This window comes from Peromyscus maniculatus, chromosome 11 (assembly GCF_049852395.1).
Source record: "Peromyscus maniculatus bairdii isolate BWxNUB_F1_BW_parent chromosome 11, HU_Pman_BW_mat_3.1, whole genome shotgun sequence".
Lineage (NCBI taxonomy): Eukaryota > Metazoa > Chordata > Mammalia > Rodentia > Cricetidae > Peromyscus > Peromyscus maniculatus.
This window is the reverse complement of record NC_134862.1, coordinates 15,965,494-15,984,499: the sequence shown is the minus strand read 5'-3', so window position 1 is coordinate 15,984,499 and position 19,006 is coordinate 15,965,494. Positions and strand designations below refer to the sequence as shown.

Below are 19,006 nucleotides of genomic sequence, written 5' to 3'. Positions count from 1 at the left end.
TGCATCAGCATTCAGGAAGAAGAAAGGGATGACTACTGATTTACTGATTTTCAATTCATTTTATCATTTTTATTATTTTTTATTTAACGGACCCAAGAACACACAGTGGTGCTGCCCTGATGTCTTAGTGACTTTGTATTGTTGTAAAGAAACACCATGACCAAGGGACCTTATCAAAGAAAGCATTTAATTTGGAATCTCACCATTCCAAGGTATTAGAGTCCATGAGCATCATGGTGTGGAACATGAGAGCAGATAGACTGGTATAATGCTGGAGCAGCAGCTGAGAGCTTACATCTGTTTCACAGGCAGGAGGGATAGATAGGTGGGAGGGGGGCACTGACTGGAAATTTTGTGGGCTTTTAAAACTTCCAAATGTCCAGTGAAGAAAGAAATATACACTTTCATTTATTTGCTTGTTTTTGAGACAACGTTCTTGGACTTACAGAGATTTGCCTGCCCCTGCCTCCCCGGTGCAGGGATTAAAGGAGTGCACCACCATTGCAAGGCCACATTTATTAATCCTTCCCAAAAAGTTCTACCAACTGTGGATCAATTATCCAAATATATGAGCCTATAAGGGACATTCTCATTCAAACCACCACAGCACATTTAGACTGGGTCTTCCCACTTCACTTAACCCAGTCTAGAATTCCCCTCACAGAGATGCCCAAAGGTATCTTCTTGAGTGAGTCTATATCCCATCTTTTGGGCCCCATAAGGCCCCAGCATGAGGCCAGTGGAACTTCCCGAGCCTCGCTTGAGTTTGGCGACCTTTTTTCGGACATGACTTCCTCATAACAGTGACTTAGCTCTACCTGACCTAGAATCGCCTCTGCCTAATAACTGCTGGGATGGCATCATCTCATTGCCCTGCTATCCTCACCCCATCCCCCCGTCACCCCAACCTATATAAATTCACTCCTGATGCAATAAAACGAGTACCTGCTTTGACAAGAATCCTGGCTCAATGTGCTTCTCTCCAGTAGAGAGGGGAGGTCTGGGCCATCAACACTCACCATCCCACTCAGCCCCAGGGAGAGACTAGCTGGACCAGTCCTGCCTCTGCCCTACCTGTCGGTCAGACTGACAACCATCAAGTTGTTAATCAATAGAAGTGACTACAACTGTCAAATGAGAATCCTCACACCAGTGTTCACATTGAAAACTGGAAAGGAAACTTCAGGACCAGACAGCTGGAGGTGACTTTGCCCCTTTCCAGATTCATGACTAAGCAAACAACTTCACCTCTCTGTGCCTGCCTCTGTTTCCTTTCTGTAAACTGGAAATCAAAATGCATTTGACTACAGTTACTCTGAAGATCAATGTGCTGAAAGAGCCATGGCTAACTTCAGGTGGCTTAGGCGTCTTCTAAGTGTCACAGACATGCTGGCTCTTCATGGTCATTTTTTCCTAGCCTTGTTATTGCTTTCAAGTCAGAAGAAGTCAGTCCTTATGTCATGGTGGAGGCTGAGGACAGAGGATTTAAGTAAGCTGATTCCTCAAAGCTCAGGTTAAGGATTCTTGAAATTTCAGTATCAAATAAATCTCTTACAAGTGGAGATATAAAAGTCTTTTCAGTATTCACCTAATTAAAAAAAAAATTGAAGTCAAAAGTCCCCATTGCTATTCACTTTCATGTTGCAGTCACTCAGACTGGGTTCTCTTTCCATTATATAAGGTGTGGTTACTCAGGGAATGTCGACACCCTGGTGGAGCTTTTGATATTACAAAATCCCGGTGCATTTATTGCTAGATTGGCTCCTACGTATTAACACCCACTTGGCTCCTTTTCTTGTAGGAAATGTGCCCTGTCCTGTAAGCTAACCTGACAGAAACATGATCAGTTAATTGCTAAGGTACATGATATTTGAAGGGAAAATGGATCCTTCAGCCATCTCTCTTCTAATACAGTGGTGATGATCAAAGCTTACTACTTTCTCAGTAGGTGGCAGCTGTTTCAGGTGGATATTCAGAGATTTGCAAATCCTAGATATTAAGCTGCTCTTTTCTGTCCTTTCCTCTTTTGTGAAGGAGTCATGGTAGTGATGGAGGAAAGGACAAAGAGATGGGCTGTGAATAATTTCTTGTAAAAATCTCTTCTTTTTATAATAAAATGGTTCATCCCTATTAATTTCAGATTGTTTTCAACTTGCATACTTGGCCACTGGCAAAACGGTGACATATTTAAAGTTCCCCTTTCTCTGTCCTTGTCTTTCATATTTCATAAGAATGTTCCCTTCGGCGGGTTCTTTCTCACCCCCATTCAGATCCCAGGAGTGCAACCTACCCTGTCAGGAGCTGACAAAGAACATACTGCTCTACTAGAAGAAGACAGTCCCTGTTCTCCCGAGGACATTCAGGGTAATGAGACGCTCAGAACCTTTCCCTCTTAGTCTATTACTTGGTCATGGGTGTATTATGGAAATCAGATGAAATATAAAGAAATTTATTCTGGATAATATCACAGATGCACACATACATACAATAACTTTTGTGCACTTTCAGGGGACTCTGGGCACCACTTAAACAAAGAAGAGAAATATTTAACATTCTTACTGGAGCTGATGAGATGACTCTGTGGTTAAGATTGCTTGCAACCATCAACACATGATTTCTGATCTAAACACCCACGTAACATGTCAAATATAGTCTCCCACATTTTATTTGTTTATATGTTTATGACTATTTGGCCTGTATATATATATGAAGTATGTTTGTGCCTGGTGCTTTTGGAGACCAGAAGAGTGTTTCATATCCCCTGGAACTACAGTTACAGATGATTGTTTACCTTCTTCTGTGTTCCCTAGAAGAGCAGCAAGTGCTCTTAACTGCTGACCATCTCTCCAGTCACTTTTGTCAGGCATTTCTTCTTATTAGGAAGACAAATAGCTAGTTCAGTTCCCAAACATAGACTGCCAGTCATAAGGATTGCACCAATGTTGGTATAAGACTATAAAGAGAGGTGACTATTGATAATATTTGTTCATGCAATGTGCTTTGTCAAAGAGCATTAGGAGATAAGATGAATATAAATATCACATCACTCTACGTTCCAACACTATTGACTAGCCTGTCTTAATAGACAAAATGTTTAAAGAAATATACATTAAAAGAGAGGCCAGACGATTATGGGAATGTAAGCTTATAGCATGACATATAGCCATGATTTATTCAGAGGTTTGATATGTTGCTTTTCTAAATACTGAGTTCTAGTTTAAAACTGTCACTCAAAATATATGTGGAGTAAATGCAATTTTCTCTAGTCAAGGAGGAATGACATTCAAAATCTGTTGGCAGCTCAGACACAAGCTGGGGTGTAGAACATTTCTACTGGTTAATGATGCATCATTACCAGCATTAAATTTCAGACTAACCACTTAGCAGCTTCATGGACTTTAACACTCTCCTAGGCTCCCTACATTTACTTCTTCATCTACAAAGCAGAACAAAAGATGTCAGCCACATTTTTTGTTTTGATGCACTTTTAGCTTCAAAGATTATACTGTCATAAAATATTTGATGTTTTTATGTGTCTATGCATATGAAGGTGCATGCTTGTGTGCATGTTTGTATGTGCAAGTGGACATGTGTAGATGTGCATGTACATGTATATACACGTGGAGACCAGAGGACATCTGGTGTTGTTCTCAGACACCAAGAAATTTTGACATTTTATTGTATTTATGTAAAATTTTAATGAAAAGAAGAATAGAGGCCAATAAGAAATAACATATATTTAGGAGCTAAAAGATGTAACTGAATTATTCAGGCTTTGGGAGTTGTTTATTTATTTATTTACTATTCACATTTGTGGATGTTTTGCATGCATGGGTGTCTGTGCAATATATGTACGCATTGCCTGCAGAGGACAACAGAGGGCATCGGGTTCTCTGGAACTGGAGTTATGAGAGTCATAAGACTTTACATGAGTGCTGGGAATTAGGGTGCTGGGTCCCAGGTCCTCTGCAAGAACAGCTAGTGTTCTTAAATGCTGAACCATCTCTCTAGCTCCAGGCTTTGGAAGTTTACAGAAAGGCCATGATACTTAAGGCTAGAGAAGAAGAGACTAAAACTACCCTGTGGGAGATAGTTTGTGTTGATAGAGGTAAGATTCACACAGCTTTCAACTTAAGAAAACCATCACATGCATTTCTTAAGGTATGAAGTACAAGCAAGAGTAGATGTTTGTACTTACCTACGGAAGGTCTGTTACTGAAAAGGGGAGGTGTAAGAGGAAGAGATAGTGGCCATTGTGGCTCTGTGGTGATGCTAGTTAAATGGACTTCTTTACTTCAACATTTAGATCGTATTTTGTGTGTGTGTTTGTGTGTGTCTGTGAATATGAGTATATTTACTTGTGTGTGTGCACGTGTGAAGGAATAAGTATATGTGTAGGCGTATTCAGATGTAGTGTGTGTGTGTGTGTGTGTGTGTGTGTGTGTGTGTGTGTGTGTGTGTGTGTGTGCATGCCTGCATGTGGGAGCCTGAAGTCAACTTTAGGTGTTACTACTCAGGCACCATCTACTTTTTAATTTTTTTTCTTTATATTTTGAGGCAAGGTCTTTTACTGACCTTGAACTTGCCATGTAGGCTGGGTTAGCTGTTCACAAAGCCCCAGAAATCCACTTAATTCGGTTTCCCAAGAGCTTCATTTATAGGTGTGTTACACCATGCTCTGCTTTTCTTTTGCCTTATCCAGATCCTGGAGATTGGAATCAACCAAGATGTTTTGTAAACTGAACACAGCCCACTGCATCTTCTTTCCAACACAGCTTCCTCTGTAACTGCCACATTGCTTCCTCTGTGTTTGACAAGAACCAACCAGGTTGCACTGTCTTCTATACATCACATTCCATATCTGTAACTTTGACAAAATAGAATAAAAATGAAATGAGAGAACATGTTCATGGGAAGTTTAAGGGGGAGAAGATATGGAAAAACAAAGACAACCAAAGAACAAGATTGAGATAGGCATGGTAGCTATTACTCATAAGTGTTTGCTGAAGCTTCACAATGAAGAGGCAGGTGGCTTGGTTAGAGTTCAGAGGAGGGATCTGGTGGTCCCAGATGTATTCTTGGGTGCTCTGGAGAAAAGGGTGTCTTATTAATGCAGGATACTGTAATGGAATTCATCTCTGAGGTCATATTTCTACAGTCAAGAAGTTGAGTAAAGTGTAGTGATTGGGCACCTGCAATCCTGTGTGAGAAGGTGAAGACGTACATAGGTGAATCTGGTGTCTGCTCTGCTCCTTGACATCAGAGGCCTTGTGTAACCCTGAGGTCTCTGAATTTCAATCTGCCTTTTGTTTAATTGCAGCCAACTGGTAGAGGAAAGGCCATTTTTCTATTCCCATTTAAACTATGAATTAAAGACTGTGCTTAAGATTCAATTTATTTTAAAATTGAAGGCTAAAGGTGCGTAGATAAGCAATCAATGCCAAGGTCCTTATCTATCTGATCTTTGAGCTGCTAAATGAGGTAGGAAATGTCATCTGAATAGATCAGGTACATGGCACATGGCCTTTCCTGAGACAAATAGTTAGTCTCCTTAAAAGCTTATACCAGCTTGCCACCTTTAGCTCTCATCCCAGGATTTTCTTAGCTGAGAGTTTTCCCACTTGTGCTAGAGGATTCTCTAAACAGATGGCAGGAGACACTTCCCTTGGAGCGTACTTCACTTGTCACATGCCAGTGAGTAGCCTTCTGCCAAAAACACCCTGACCAGAGGGTTTCAGGAAGATATTGAAAGCTGAGCCTCAAAGAGCCCCAAAACCCTGAATATATTTTAACATTGACCATCCCAGTTCTGACCATAGATGTATCTCGAGTCCCCATCACAGAGAGCTCATGTCATCTGTGTGGTCTCCTATCTCTCTGGAATCTGGGGAGGAGAGAGTATGAAGTCCATCACTTCTCCAAATAACAATTCCAACGCCTAGCATTACAACAAAAAAAAAAATCTTTAGAGCTCCCCAAAAAATCACAGATAGGCTACCAACATCATTGTCACTACATTCACTGAAATGATGACAATGGTGTTGATGTCAATAAGTGGAAGAATTACAACAAAAATTATTCGTTCAGTTTGAGATCCTAAGGCTCTTTCTTTGGCACTAGATGTTGGAGGCAAGAATCCTTTGATTTCCGGGGCGGTGGTAGTGCATGCCTTTAATACCAGCACTCGGGAGGCAGAGCCAGGTGATTTACTGTGAGTTCGAGGCCAGCCTGGTCTACAGGGCGAGATCCAGGACAGGGAGAAGCACTGTCTCAGAATAAAAAAAAAAGGAAAGAAAAGGAAAAAAATCCTCTGATTTTCACCTAACATAGGGCAATGCAAAAAAGATGTGAGGTAGTTTTTCAACCCGTGCCTATGTTTACTTTAAGGTGACCATGTGCAGTGGTGTCCTCTAGGCTGTAAGATACCTTGCCCTCAAGATATCCCTGAACAAGACACTCAGTAGCTAGAAGCAGCAAGTCCCCCACTGTGAAAACCTAAGATGGTTCCATAGAAGATGGATTGTTAGTTTATTGAGAAGTCTACATGCTTCTTCTACAGCAGCCAGAGTAGTTTATATCCCATTAGCATGGGATGCAGTTCCCTTCAATCCACATCCTCACCAGCATGTTCTATTTATGTTCTTGATGACAGCCATTCAGACTGGAGTGAGGCAGAATCTCAATGCAATTTTGATTTGCATTTCTTTGATGGCTGGTGAAGGTGACCATTTTATTTTCATATGTTTATTCACTGCTTGAGAAATGTCTGTTCATTTCATTTACCCATTTATTGATTGGGTTGTTTGAGCTTCTATAAGCTATACAATAACTGGATATTCGCAAGTCAGCCTATTGCAAGGATACTTGCACAACAATATTGATTGTAGCACTATTCAAAATAGGTAAATTATGGAACCAATCTCATTTTCTAAAAATAGAGGAAGTGCTTAAAATGTGGTATACATGAATGGTAGAATTTTCTGAACCATGAAGATGAATGAAATTATGTCATTTGCAAGAGTAAATCAATAACTGGAGACAATCACATTAAATTAATTAAGTCAGTCTCAGAAAAACTCTCTCATTTTGGTCAGTACATACATAAAGTCACATATGTATAAATGTCATGAAACTAAAATAAAAATGTCCACAGAGGCAAAAGGGCTTAGAGGGAGAAAGGAGAATAAGAGAACATGGGGGAAGACTTAGAAAAATACAGTGAGTAAAAACTTAAGAAGCAAATTGATGGCCGGGCAGTGGTGGCGCACGCCTTTAATCCCAGCACTTGGGAGGCAGAGCCAGGCGATCTCTATGAGTTCGAGGCCAGCCTGGGCTACCAAGTGAGTCCCAGGAAAGGCGCAAAGCTACACAGAGAAACCCTATCTCGAAAAACCAAAAAAAAAAAAAAAAAAAGAAGAAGAAGCAAATTGATTTAATTAATGCTTCTAAACATTACTATGCATTTTCTAAAGGAAAGTCATTTTTAGTTGAAAATGATAGCTCTATCCCTACTGAGTTTCTATGAAAAGAGAAACACAAAATTAATAGTCTTGCAGTTTCTGCTGTGTGATGTAGGACCATATACATATGAGAGGCAACCCCTCAATGGCTTTGGCTTCCTATAGGAGTCAAACTACCTATTCACCATAATGCAGAGGTGCCATTTTAGCCTTGGTTTGTAATCTGGGATGTGAATTGAATGGTATGCTAAAGTAGACTTTCATTGGTCATTACATCTGTGATATTTTCATTTGTCCATGCACAAAATGACCTCATTTCTCCATGAAGCCACAAACACGTAACAATAGGAAGCCAATAAGTCAAATTGAATTTACCAATAAAAATTGATATTTATATGGAAACCATAGAACTCTTTATCCCCAAGCAATGTTTCAACAATTGAATTTATTTTCTTTCAAATACTCAGATGTTTCTTGGATTAACTTTACTCATGAATTTTTACAGTACTTACTCTCTTGCCTGTGAAGCCAGTATGTACCAAATAGTGATGCTATTTATTAAATCCAGGTCTTATCTCAGACCATTAACAGCTAGAAAACGATTTGCTAGGAGAATAGCTAATCCCAGATACCTTGTTGCTAATGAAGAAACAAAAAGGGAATGTATGTAAATATCTTTTTATAAAGTATAAAATGATTTCGCTGGATATATAACCATGCACAGCAGTTACCCGGTTACTTTTATTGAACCAGTACTTTATAGGATGGAACTTTACTCAGGTAATTTATTGTCAATGTGCATCTAGAATTGATATAAAGATGATATCAAGAATAATAGGAAACATTTATATTATAGATTGAAATTTTTGAAACAATTAAACTTGGTCTGATACATTAAATGATGTCTACAAAAAGACATGTAATTCTGTTATGGCTTTAATATCAACTGCCAGGTCAGGAGAAACACTTGCTACTTAAACCTGATGACCTGAGTTCAGTACTTGTAAACCATATAGAAAGGCAGATGTGTTGGAACACATCTGTAATCCCAGTGTTCCAACAGATGGGAGGGTGGAGACAGGAGAGTCAGCTATAGACTCATGGACTGGTAACTTGGAGTAAGCAGTGCAAGGGCAAAAGCAGCAAGCCCCTGCCTCCGAAACAAGGTAGGAGAGAACCAGCTTCCAAATGTTTTTCTGTGGCCTCCACATGCACACATGCCCACATGCTCTCTCACACACACATTAGATGCATAAATTAAAGAAATAACTATGAAAAATCCCATATAGGCCCTTGAAACACTTGGTTGCCAGCAAGTGGCTGGTGGTGGTTTGGGAAGGTTGTGGAACCTTCAGAAGACAGATCCTAGCTGGCACGAGTTATCTTGAGGTATTACAGTCTGTTTATACTTCCTGTCTGGTACCTGCTTCTTGTCTTGCCAGAATGTGAGGAGGTGGGAGGACCCAGTCACATGCTAATGCCACATGGAGGTGGCTTTTGTAACATCTTCTGGTACAATTTGTTGGGGTGATACCAGAAGCAATGTCCTCCTTCCTTAACTTGCTTCTCACAGGCATTTGGTCACCACAACAAGGAAGCAAGTGATACAGCACTTCTTTTAAAACTGGTTAGTTTATGGTATTTGTTTGTGTGTGTGTGTGTGTGTGTGTGTGTGTGTGTGTGTGTGTGTGTCCACATGCCACTGCACATGTGTCAAGGTCAGAGGACAACTTGGAGGAATTGATTTTCTCCTTTCAAGGATGGAACTCGGGTGGAAAGCTTGGCAGGAAGTGCCTCTACTGTTGAACCCACAATTATTAACTTTTCAAAGCAAAGATATGAACACTGTTACACACACACACACACACACACACACACACACACACACACACACACAGCCATACCTATATTGCCATGTTATCAGGGAATATGAAAAAACAAATCAGTATCATAACACAATGGGAAATGTTAGATAGCTGTACTCATTTTACCATTGTTGGAGTTGCCCTGTTTTTCTGGTAATAAACTATAGGCTAAATAAATAAAAAGGTCAAGGTATTCATAAGGCCGTGCTATGTCTGTTTTCCATATATTTAAGCATTATACCTCCTGGTCTTGTTACTAAAATGTCAAGCTGAGTATATTCAAAGCTCACATTCTGTCTGTTAGTTAGAAAACAGTACACCCTTAAAGAATTTACAGAAGTGCTCGCTTCGGCAGCACATATACTAAAATTGGACCGATACAGAGAAGATTAGCATGGCCCCTGCGCAAGGATGACACGCAAATTCGTGAAGCGTTCCATATTTTTGAACAATCAGACCACAACCCATAGAACCATGGAGGCTATATATATAGCATGGAGGTCCCTAGGACGACTGTGGCATATAATAAATTTCGGTTTTACTCAATTATTGAAAAAAAATAGCCAAATGAATGGAAACACATGAACTATGAACCAAAGGCTGAGGGGCCACCAGCTGGATCAGGCCCTCTGAATAGGTGAGAAAGTTGATTGGCTTGATCAGTTTGGGAGGCAAATAGGCAGTGGAACCAAGTCCTGTGCTCATTGCATGAGTTGGCTGTTTGAAACCTGGAGTTTATGCAGGGACGCTTGGATTAGTCTGGGAGGAAGGGACTGGACCTGCCTGGACGGAGTCTACCAGGTTGATCTCAGTCCTCGGGGGAGGATTTGCCCTGGAGGAGGTGGGAATGGGGGGTAGCCTGGGGGTAAGGGGAGGGGGTGGGAGGGGGGAGAATAGGGGAACCCGTGGCTGATATGTAGAACTGAATGGTATTGTAAAATTAAAAAAAAAGAGAGAGAGAGAGAAAAGAAAGAAAAAAAAGAATTGACAGAAATAGCTCCAGTCAATCAGAATGCAAGGCAGCCTTCTGTACAGCTCTCCTGAATAGAGCAGCCCCTGTGGGACGTGACTCCACACCTTCCATCCTCTTCACAAAACATTCGATTTCAGAAAATAAATAGATAATAATTTTCATCCAAATGCCCATTTCAATTCATTATCTGGGGAAGTAAATATTCACAAAGGTGACACCTAAGTCAATATTGACTTTGGGGGATAATAAATCCTGACAGTCTCCAGAACAAGTGGTTTATGTAAAGAATATCCCCACATGCAAATCTACTAGGTATCTTAACCATAATAGAAAACAAATAATGGTTCAAAAATTAGGTATGTATGCTGGGGAGATGGCTTAGCTTGTAAAGTGATTACCATACAAACATGAGGACTTGAGTTTGAATCCTGACTACCCACATGCACCCAGTGACCCTAGCACTTGAAGTATGGAAATAGGCAGATCTCAGGAGCTCATTGGTCATCCAGCCTAATCAAATCAATGAGTTCAAAGTTTGTTTAAAAAAACAGTCTGACAAACAGTGGTTGAAGATGACACCTAACATTCATATCTGTTTTCTATATGTAGATGTAAATGCATGAACACATAACCCCATACAGCTGTACACACACCCACATGAAAAAGTACATACCCTACACACCTATCTCACCCCATCACAAAATTGGGTAGCATATATTTTTCATATATGTATAATGTTAATTGTTCTTGAGTTAACTTATTACATATCATGTACTATATTAAATTATTATAACAAATAATATTAGATTCTATTAAAATATAACACAAGGCATTTGGAGTTCCCTAAAGGGCAGAGTGAGGACATTAAAGATCTGAATGCACAGATGTTGCTCAAACAAGCACTAAGGATGTGATAAAAATTAGCACTTGGACCAGAGTCAATCACCAAAGTCAAATCCAGATGTGCAGCAAATGTATTTATTTGTGTTTGTCTCTTCTTCCACTCACATTGGTCCGCAGAAGGCAGCATTGGGCCATTCTCACTGATGATGGTCCAAGGTTCATTATTACCATCATGTAAGGAGGTATGAGACAAAACGGGTGCCCCACATGTCCTGGATGAGGGCTTGCTGCCTTGGCAGGAGTGTCACTCATTTTGTCTGTGCTTCAGTTTTATCAAGTACTTATTTTGCCGTTCACTGTGCTATACACGGACCATTTAATCATAGCTAACAGGAGATCTCTTTTTTTGAGAAGGTCCCAAGGGGATGCCAGAGATGTAGGTGGATAATTCAAGGGCCTTTACAAGATAATTCCTTAACATAAAAATAGCTCTTGGCTGCAAACCAAGGAGAACAAGGTGAGGAGGCATTTTTTTTTTTTGACAAGCTTCTAACTTTTCAGATCAGTAAATGCCAATAGGATGACACATAAATAGCAGCAAGAGCAAATCAGTTTTCCAATGGGTTAAAAATAAAAATATCAGCTTCTCTCTAGTTATCTGAACTATACAAGACCTTATCACTAGCTAGAGAAGCCTACTGTATAGTTAAGAATACCAGAATGTGTTGCTAGTAAGCAACCAACAAGTAAGTGGAAAGTGCTTAATGCACTATGCTGAATATTCTGTATGATCAGAATGCAGTATATATAGTACATTAAAATGTTATACTCTACCATATAAATATGCGTGATTGTTATGTGTCGATAACACCAGAAATGGTAGCTACTTATTTAATATTACTTTGGACAGAGATTGTATTAATGACCTTACCAGACAGACACTCACTGACCACTAAAACAGATACAGTGTTAACACTCCCAGAGTGGTCCCCCAGGAAGGCACTCTCTGTCTGAATAATGACACTTATATCTTCTTTCTCTAAAACTTTTTAATATATGATTATATTTGCACATAATTATGAACTTAGATCTTTGCAACTAAGATTTAGGTAGGACTAGGAAATTGCATAGAGGGGCAAACCCTAATCAATACAGTCTGATAACGTGGGTGGAATTCCCAGAAACTGTGGAAAAGCAGACATCATAGAACATGTATAATCCCAGGTGCCCTGTGGATAGATAGGATTTAGGAACAGTAGAATCCCTGTAAGCACACAGGCCAGCTAGCCTGGTATGGGCAGTGATGATGTAGCCTGTCTCACACAAGCTGGAAGACAAGGACAAAGATTGACATCCAGGTTGTCTTCTTCCCTCCATGAGCTAACACTCACACACATACACAAGCACAGAGGGAAAGAGAAAGAAAGACTAGGGAGAGATCTTGTTAAATGATGGGGAACTTTGTAAGACCCCTCCTTGAAAAATCAGAAGAGAAAGAATATGCTGAAGTATAGAATTCTGGGAACTCTTGCCCCATTTTCTCCAAAACAGTACTTTGTAATTTATTTTTAAATGCTGAAATTCTATATAAAATTTCCTTTAGAAAACTAGAGATTCTGCCTTCAAAATAAGCTTCAGTATTTATGGAATTACCCTTTGCTGTGCAATGCTTTTTTAAAACAAAATATTTATTGATGGCTTTGTGGTTAACATTCAGGATAATCAAAGACCTTTCCTGTCCATAATAATTTATAAAAGAATTGAGGTACACCTCCAAGGAAAAAGACATTGAGAAATGTCTTTTAAGACTCCCTAAGTCTGAGGAAGCATGTCCAAGGAGTCAAGCCAGGAATTGAAAAATAAGACGCAGAAAGTCAAGTGGTTCCTGAGGTTGAAAGGACAAGCTCATAAGACCTTGACATTAAAGCAAAATATCTATTGTTCTAACTCTCCATGCAGCTGATGAGGAGAGCAAGCTGCTGTAAGGGCCATTCTTCATTATCAAATGAATGTTTGGTGGCCTGCAGGCAGGGTCCTTCACTGCACCTGGCCAAGGATGAAGGAGAATGACACTGGATAGAGGTTTGTGGTTCCAAACCTCCTGTATAATCAGTATTCATCAGCAGATTAATACTTGGCTTATTCAATGGCATGGGTATGGTGAACAGTGCTGCATGTTTAAGAGCAAAGGATTTAGATCAAAGACAAAACCAGCATGCTCACCTAAGGAACTCCATGGCCAGTATGTATTCTATGGCGCTAGAGACCCTTCAGTGAGTTAGAAGGATTTTCAATGAGCACAACATAAGTGAGACACACTCTATCAGTTTATTTTATGTGGTTGTAATTTACATCTTGTAATTTATACAAAAGTAACTTGAGGAAGCAAGAGTTTACTTGGGCTTATAGTTCCATGGCATGGTCTATCATGATGGAGAAGACATGGAGATGGGGAGGCAACTAAGCATATTGCATCCATACTCAGAAAGCAGAGCAGTGAACACTGATGCTTATTTCCCTTTCTCTTTTTTACTCAGTCTAGGAAGCCAGACCATGAGATGATGTCACCCATATTTGGGGTGGGTCTTCCCATCTTAGTTACTAAAGTCTAGACAATCATTCATAGACATGACTGGAAAGTCATTTCCATGGTGATTATAAATCCCAGCAAGTTAATAATCAAAATTATATCTATCACACTCAGACAGTGGCCACTGACAGTGCAAGCTACAGTGCTATTTTGGCAAGTTGGTCCTGACCGTGAAAGGGTGGTAGAAAGATTTAATCAGTGGCACCAACAACTGAGTAGGTAGCAGTGGTGTCCTTTAGAGATGGAGAAGGGATTCTTTTCAAGGTTAGCATGAGGTAACTCACATAACATCTATGGGTCTGGACACCATGGTCATTTCCCAACAGGGATCAGCTTTGAAAGCATGAACAACCCCTCAAGTTTTAATAACTTTGGGTGTTAGTCTCAATGAAACAGTAGATTGAGAAAAAATATATCTGATATTTGAAATCATAGAAAGTGGACTGAAATCCCACTGTAAATCCTGGGCAAAATATGATCTTAATTCAGTTACCTACCCAGCTAATAAAACACATCCTCAGTGATAGGAACAAAATCCCCTTTCCATATGACTGTAGCAAGCCAGCAAGCGACACAGTGAAATCTCATCAAGTGCCAAAGTTGGGGTGGGGTGCCTGTCTGAAATCCTCACAAACACAAACACACTAGCTAATGCTATCTCTGCTTTCTAGTGATTCACCACTCCAATCAGCAACCATAGCCCTTCTCTTTGTTTCTAAAATATTCCTAAGGACTATAAAATGAAAGGTACTAATTTCTCTTAATTTCTGGCTATCAGAAAGAACTTGTCCTTGTGGACCCCAGTCCAGGCTGCACACAAGGCTCAGTGTGAGGGAAGCTGGTAGCGAGGCCAGAATTGATCTGCTCTCCAACATGGGTGTTGAGGATAGCACATCATCAAAGTTCCTTTTCTGTTCACTACACAGGCTGGTGGGTCTCCCCACTCCTGTGAATGAAGTTTCTCTAGTTCCTATCATTGATTGACCATAATCTGCAGCTTACAGTTCAGTAACAGCTTACAGATCGCGGATAATGGAAATGAAGCGACCTGCTTCTCTGAGATGAAGGGACAGACACCGGCCTCTTCAATACAGGAATCCTGGAAGCCACAGACACACAGAGAGGCAAATGCCAAGCCTTGTCCTGGTGCTTGTAGTTCTCTGCTGTGGGCTAAGGAATTCACTTAGCTCACCACTTTAAATAAGATTTGAGGAAAATATTTTTTATCATAAGCAAGGATATAATGTAGAGTTTGCATGAGTGTTTAAGATAGAATTTCTAGGAATTTTACACTTCACTGATCATTGGCTGCAATGCTGTTCAAATCCCCACTGCTCTCCTGAGACCCTATTCCTCTAGATGTGGCACTTGAGAGAGAAATCTGTAAAAGCATTAGCTTATGCCCCAACATGTGAAACTGTCACTCAGTAAAAGGTGAATGAATTAGGCAGAGGAAGGGAAGAAGGACAGAAAGAGAGATTCATGAAGCATGAAGCAAGGAAAGAAGTGGGGGAGACGAGAAGAGAAAAAAGGTACAGTGGGTGAGACCCTGGAGGGCGGGATGTGATGGGTTAGACCAGAAGACCCAGACTTTGTGCAGAGGACAGGCTTAGTTCTGACATCCTGAACATGCCTAATTACTCCCTTTCCTCAACTCAGAGCCCTCCATCCCCCCTTCCTTATACTTAGGATTGCTATCTGGACCGTCTGTCTTCCCATGCATCTAGAGTTCTGGGCAGACTGCGCTCTAGTTTCCCTACAGCTAATTTCTATGAACTGGAAGTTGGTCCCCATAATTACAGATTTGGTGAATTAGTAGAGCTGTAGAGGAGTGGTTTAGAGACAGATGGCTGGGGATGATGGAATTAGGTGGGCATCCCCAAGTGTCCTGTAGGTGGATGATCTGTATAAAGCCTGGGCTTCAACTGGCCTCACAGGGAAACGTCACATTTGGTGACTGTGCCCACACAGCATAACAAAGCAGAGTTGGAATCCAGCAGACACTTAAGTTTCCTCCTACACCCTCCACACAATAATGAACTTAGGGAAAGACAACAGTTGTGCACAAGCTATGTGACCTCGCAGAAACAGGAGGACTGGAGACCAAGGAAAGGTAAGTAATATTTGGAAGGAAAGAGAAAAGGAAATGAAACATTTATTCAGCTACAGCAGCCTAAGAGCATCTATTAAATACTGCTCACTCTGCAAACTAATTTATTTCTTTGTGTATTTGTATGATGTGTGTATATGTATGTGATATTTGTGTACTTATGTGATATTTGTGTGTATGCATATGAAGTATGTGATATTTGTGGATATGAATGTGATCTTTGCATCATGTGTGTGTGTTCATGTGTTGTAAGGGCTTTACGTGTGTGTGTGTGTGTGTGTGTGTGTGTGTGTGTGTCTGTCTGTCTGTCTGTCTGTCTGTCTGTCTGTGTGTAGGTTAGATGGCTTAAGAACACTGTGATAATAGAAGTATAATAGCAATCTGGCTCTTCCTCAGTGCTGGGATCAACTCAGATCCTCATTCTTACTCAATAAGCCCTGTAGTCACTGAGCTATCCTATGAGTTATGCAAAATTCCTTCAACTGTTATAGACTTTAGACTGTCTTTGGAGGGATATTTCTGCTTCAGAGGTAAATTGTTACAAATGGTATGCATGCAAGTGTGTTAGTATTTTCTCTCACGTTCTTTCTGTCTTCCCCATTGCTGGTGTCATTCTGAAAAGCTCAATGGAATCTGCAGATGTAGGAAAGAGAGAGGAATAATCACCCCCTGGCCTGAACATGCACAAAGGCAAGTAGACAGTATAGAGACATTGGGATTTATGCTTGAAGATCAATCACTAATGATGGCACATCAACCTGAAGCACTCAACTCTAGAAATTCTTCTTAAACAAGTAGACACTAAAGTGGGTTAAGATGCCTCATCAACCACCAGTTGATGAAGGACAGAATGTATGATGTCCAGGTTTAATTACATATTCCTTAGTGAGTACTTCTTATTTTGCTGACACAAACCAATATAATTTATAGACTAGAAGACTGAATCCAAGTGATGGATACAGACAGTGTGTGCTAAAAGATGTCATGTATATGTGAAATATGCTGCATTCAGATTACAACCACTCCGTATTCACAGAAAAGAACTTCATTTCAGAGCAATGAACACTTTTTGAGCACCTATTGCTTTCATTTGTCACAAACAATGGAAGCACCTATAGAATACATTTTAGCTGCAAATCTATGCTTTTGTGTGCTTATTAGCTCGTACATCCTTGTGCCTTGAATTTTCTTGGTCATTATTCTCTTTGCATATCTGTATGAGCTGAACTTTCTTTTTGTTTTTTTGTTTTTTTGTTTGTTTGTTTGTTTGTTTGTTTTGTTTTGTTTTTGGGGGGTTTTTTTTTTTTGGTTTTTTTCGAGACGGAGTTTCTCTGTGTAGTTTTGCACCTTTCCTGGAACTCACTTGGTAGCCCAGGCTGGCCTCAAACTCATAGAGATCTGCCTGCCTCTGCCTCCCGAGTGCTGGGATTAAAGGCGTGCGCCACCACCGCCCAGCTGAGCTGAACTTTCAAATATCCTTCTTGGAGTCCTTACTAGCTGTTCTAATCATCTTAACTAGTTTCCTTACCAACATTTTGTTCTATTGCATTGTATGCCTCATTAATCCTTGAAAGGTCGGGGTGGGGGAGCTCTGGAAAGATTGCTTAGGTGTTATAGTTCTTACTTTGAAAGTTTAAAACCTGAATTTGAACTTTATAACCTACAGAAAATCCATATATGTGGTTCATGATTTGGCTTAGACCATAAAAGTACATGCCACAGGAGCATATCCTCCATGCTCCTGTGGCATGTACTTTTATGGTCTAAGCCAAATCAAGGAATCCTCATAAAGGTGGCAAGAGAAGATCAACTCCACAAAACTGGTTATGACCTACACATACACTGTGGCATGCACAGACTTTATGTACACACAGACACCAGGCAGACCACACACACACACACACACACACACACACACACACACCATATTAAAATAATATATCTTCATGGCAAGACATATGCATGTAATTCCAGCACCAGAGGATGCGTAGGAGTAGCCCAGTGCCTGTCTAGACAAATTGGCAAGCTCCAGATCAATGAGAGACCTTGTCTCAAAGAAGATATATAGCTTTCTAGGGGATAACACACAGTCTGGCCTACATTATCTACATGCACAAACATATATGTGCATGCACACACATAAATAAAGTTTTAAATGGGGAAGGTTAAAATCTTACTGTGCTAGTTTCATGTTTAGTTCCTAACACCCACATGGTGGCTCACAGCTTTCTTTAACTCCAGTTCTAGGGTATCTAATTACCTCTTCTGGACTCTGCAGGCACCAGGAATGTGGGTGACACACATGCATATAGCAAAAACACTCATGCGCATAAAAAATTAATGCTATTTAAAAAACAAAAGCCCAGTTAAACTGTATCTTTTAAATTTAGAGAGATACATTTTCCATACTAACTTCTTTACTTCCTCCTCTGTCCCTAAAGCAGTCCACAGTGTCCCCATATTTTAGTCTGCTGAGTTCGTTCAAGCTTTAGTTTCGATTTCACTTTCCTCAAGAGCACATTTGGAAGCTCCAGCCGGTGGAAACTGTTCCTTGTGTGCCTTCCACTGCGCCCATGCTCAGCTACGGTGAACAATTAGCACTGACATGACAAAAGACTTCTTGTCCTGGCTGTCACAGTTTTTACCATTCCTAGAGGTCATGTGCTGTGTCTCTCTAGTTTTTCTTCACTTCTCCAGTTACACCCAGGATGTGCCTTTAAGAAAGAATGCTAGGACTTGGAACTAAGTCCATCTATAAATGAGTAACACACACCAGCTTTTGACACTTACACCTTTCTTATCAAAGTTAAGAAGATGACATAGGTATCTCAAAGTCATTTTGTAAGAATAATGAGATGGATTTGCCATTAAACAAAATTCTTTTCCATAATACAGCACTAATTCCACTGACTAGAATCCAAATGTTCCCTTTATATCAAACCCAAGGCAATGGAAGAGATTCTTACAGAGGTGGGGGCGTGTCTATTTCAGATTATAGAGAAAGCATTCATTAACATTGCATAAAGAAAGTTAGTCAAATAAGCTCCAAATTGTAGTAAGGTCAAGTAGATAGAGAGAGTTCTTTTTCAGGATACAAATGACTTTACGGTGCCTGAGTTAGGCCTGTTCTCCTGCAAATCCAGAAAAGAAGGCAGTCGGGGGTCC

General features: G+C 40.2%; 1 protein-coding gene and 1 non-coding gene across 2 annotated transcripts in view; one reads left to right on the top strand and one right to left on the bottom strand.

Annotated features, from left to right (window-relative positions):
• Positions 1 to 19,006, bottom strand: part of LOC102912016 (contactin-associated protein like 5-1) — a 922,425-nt gene that overhangs the window by 897,169 nt on the left and 6,250 nt on the right. The window lies entirely within an intron of this gene.
• Positions 9,665 to 9,771, top strand: LOC121826051 (U6 spliceosomal RNA). The gene has a single exon (XR_006068377.1). It is a non-coding gene; the product is annotated as a U6 spliceosomal RNA (small nuclear RNA).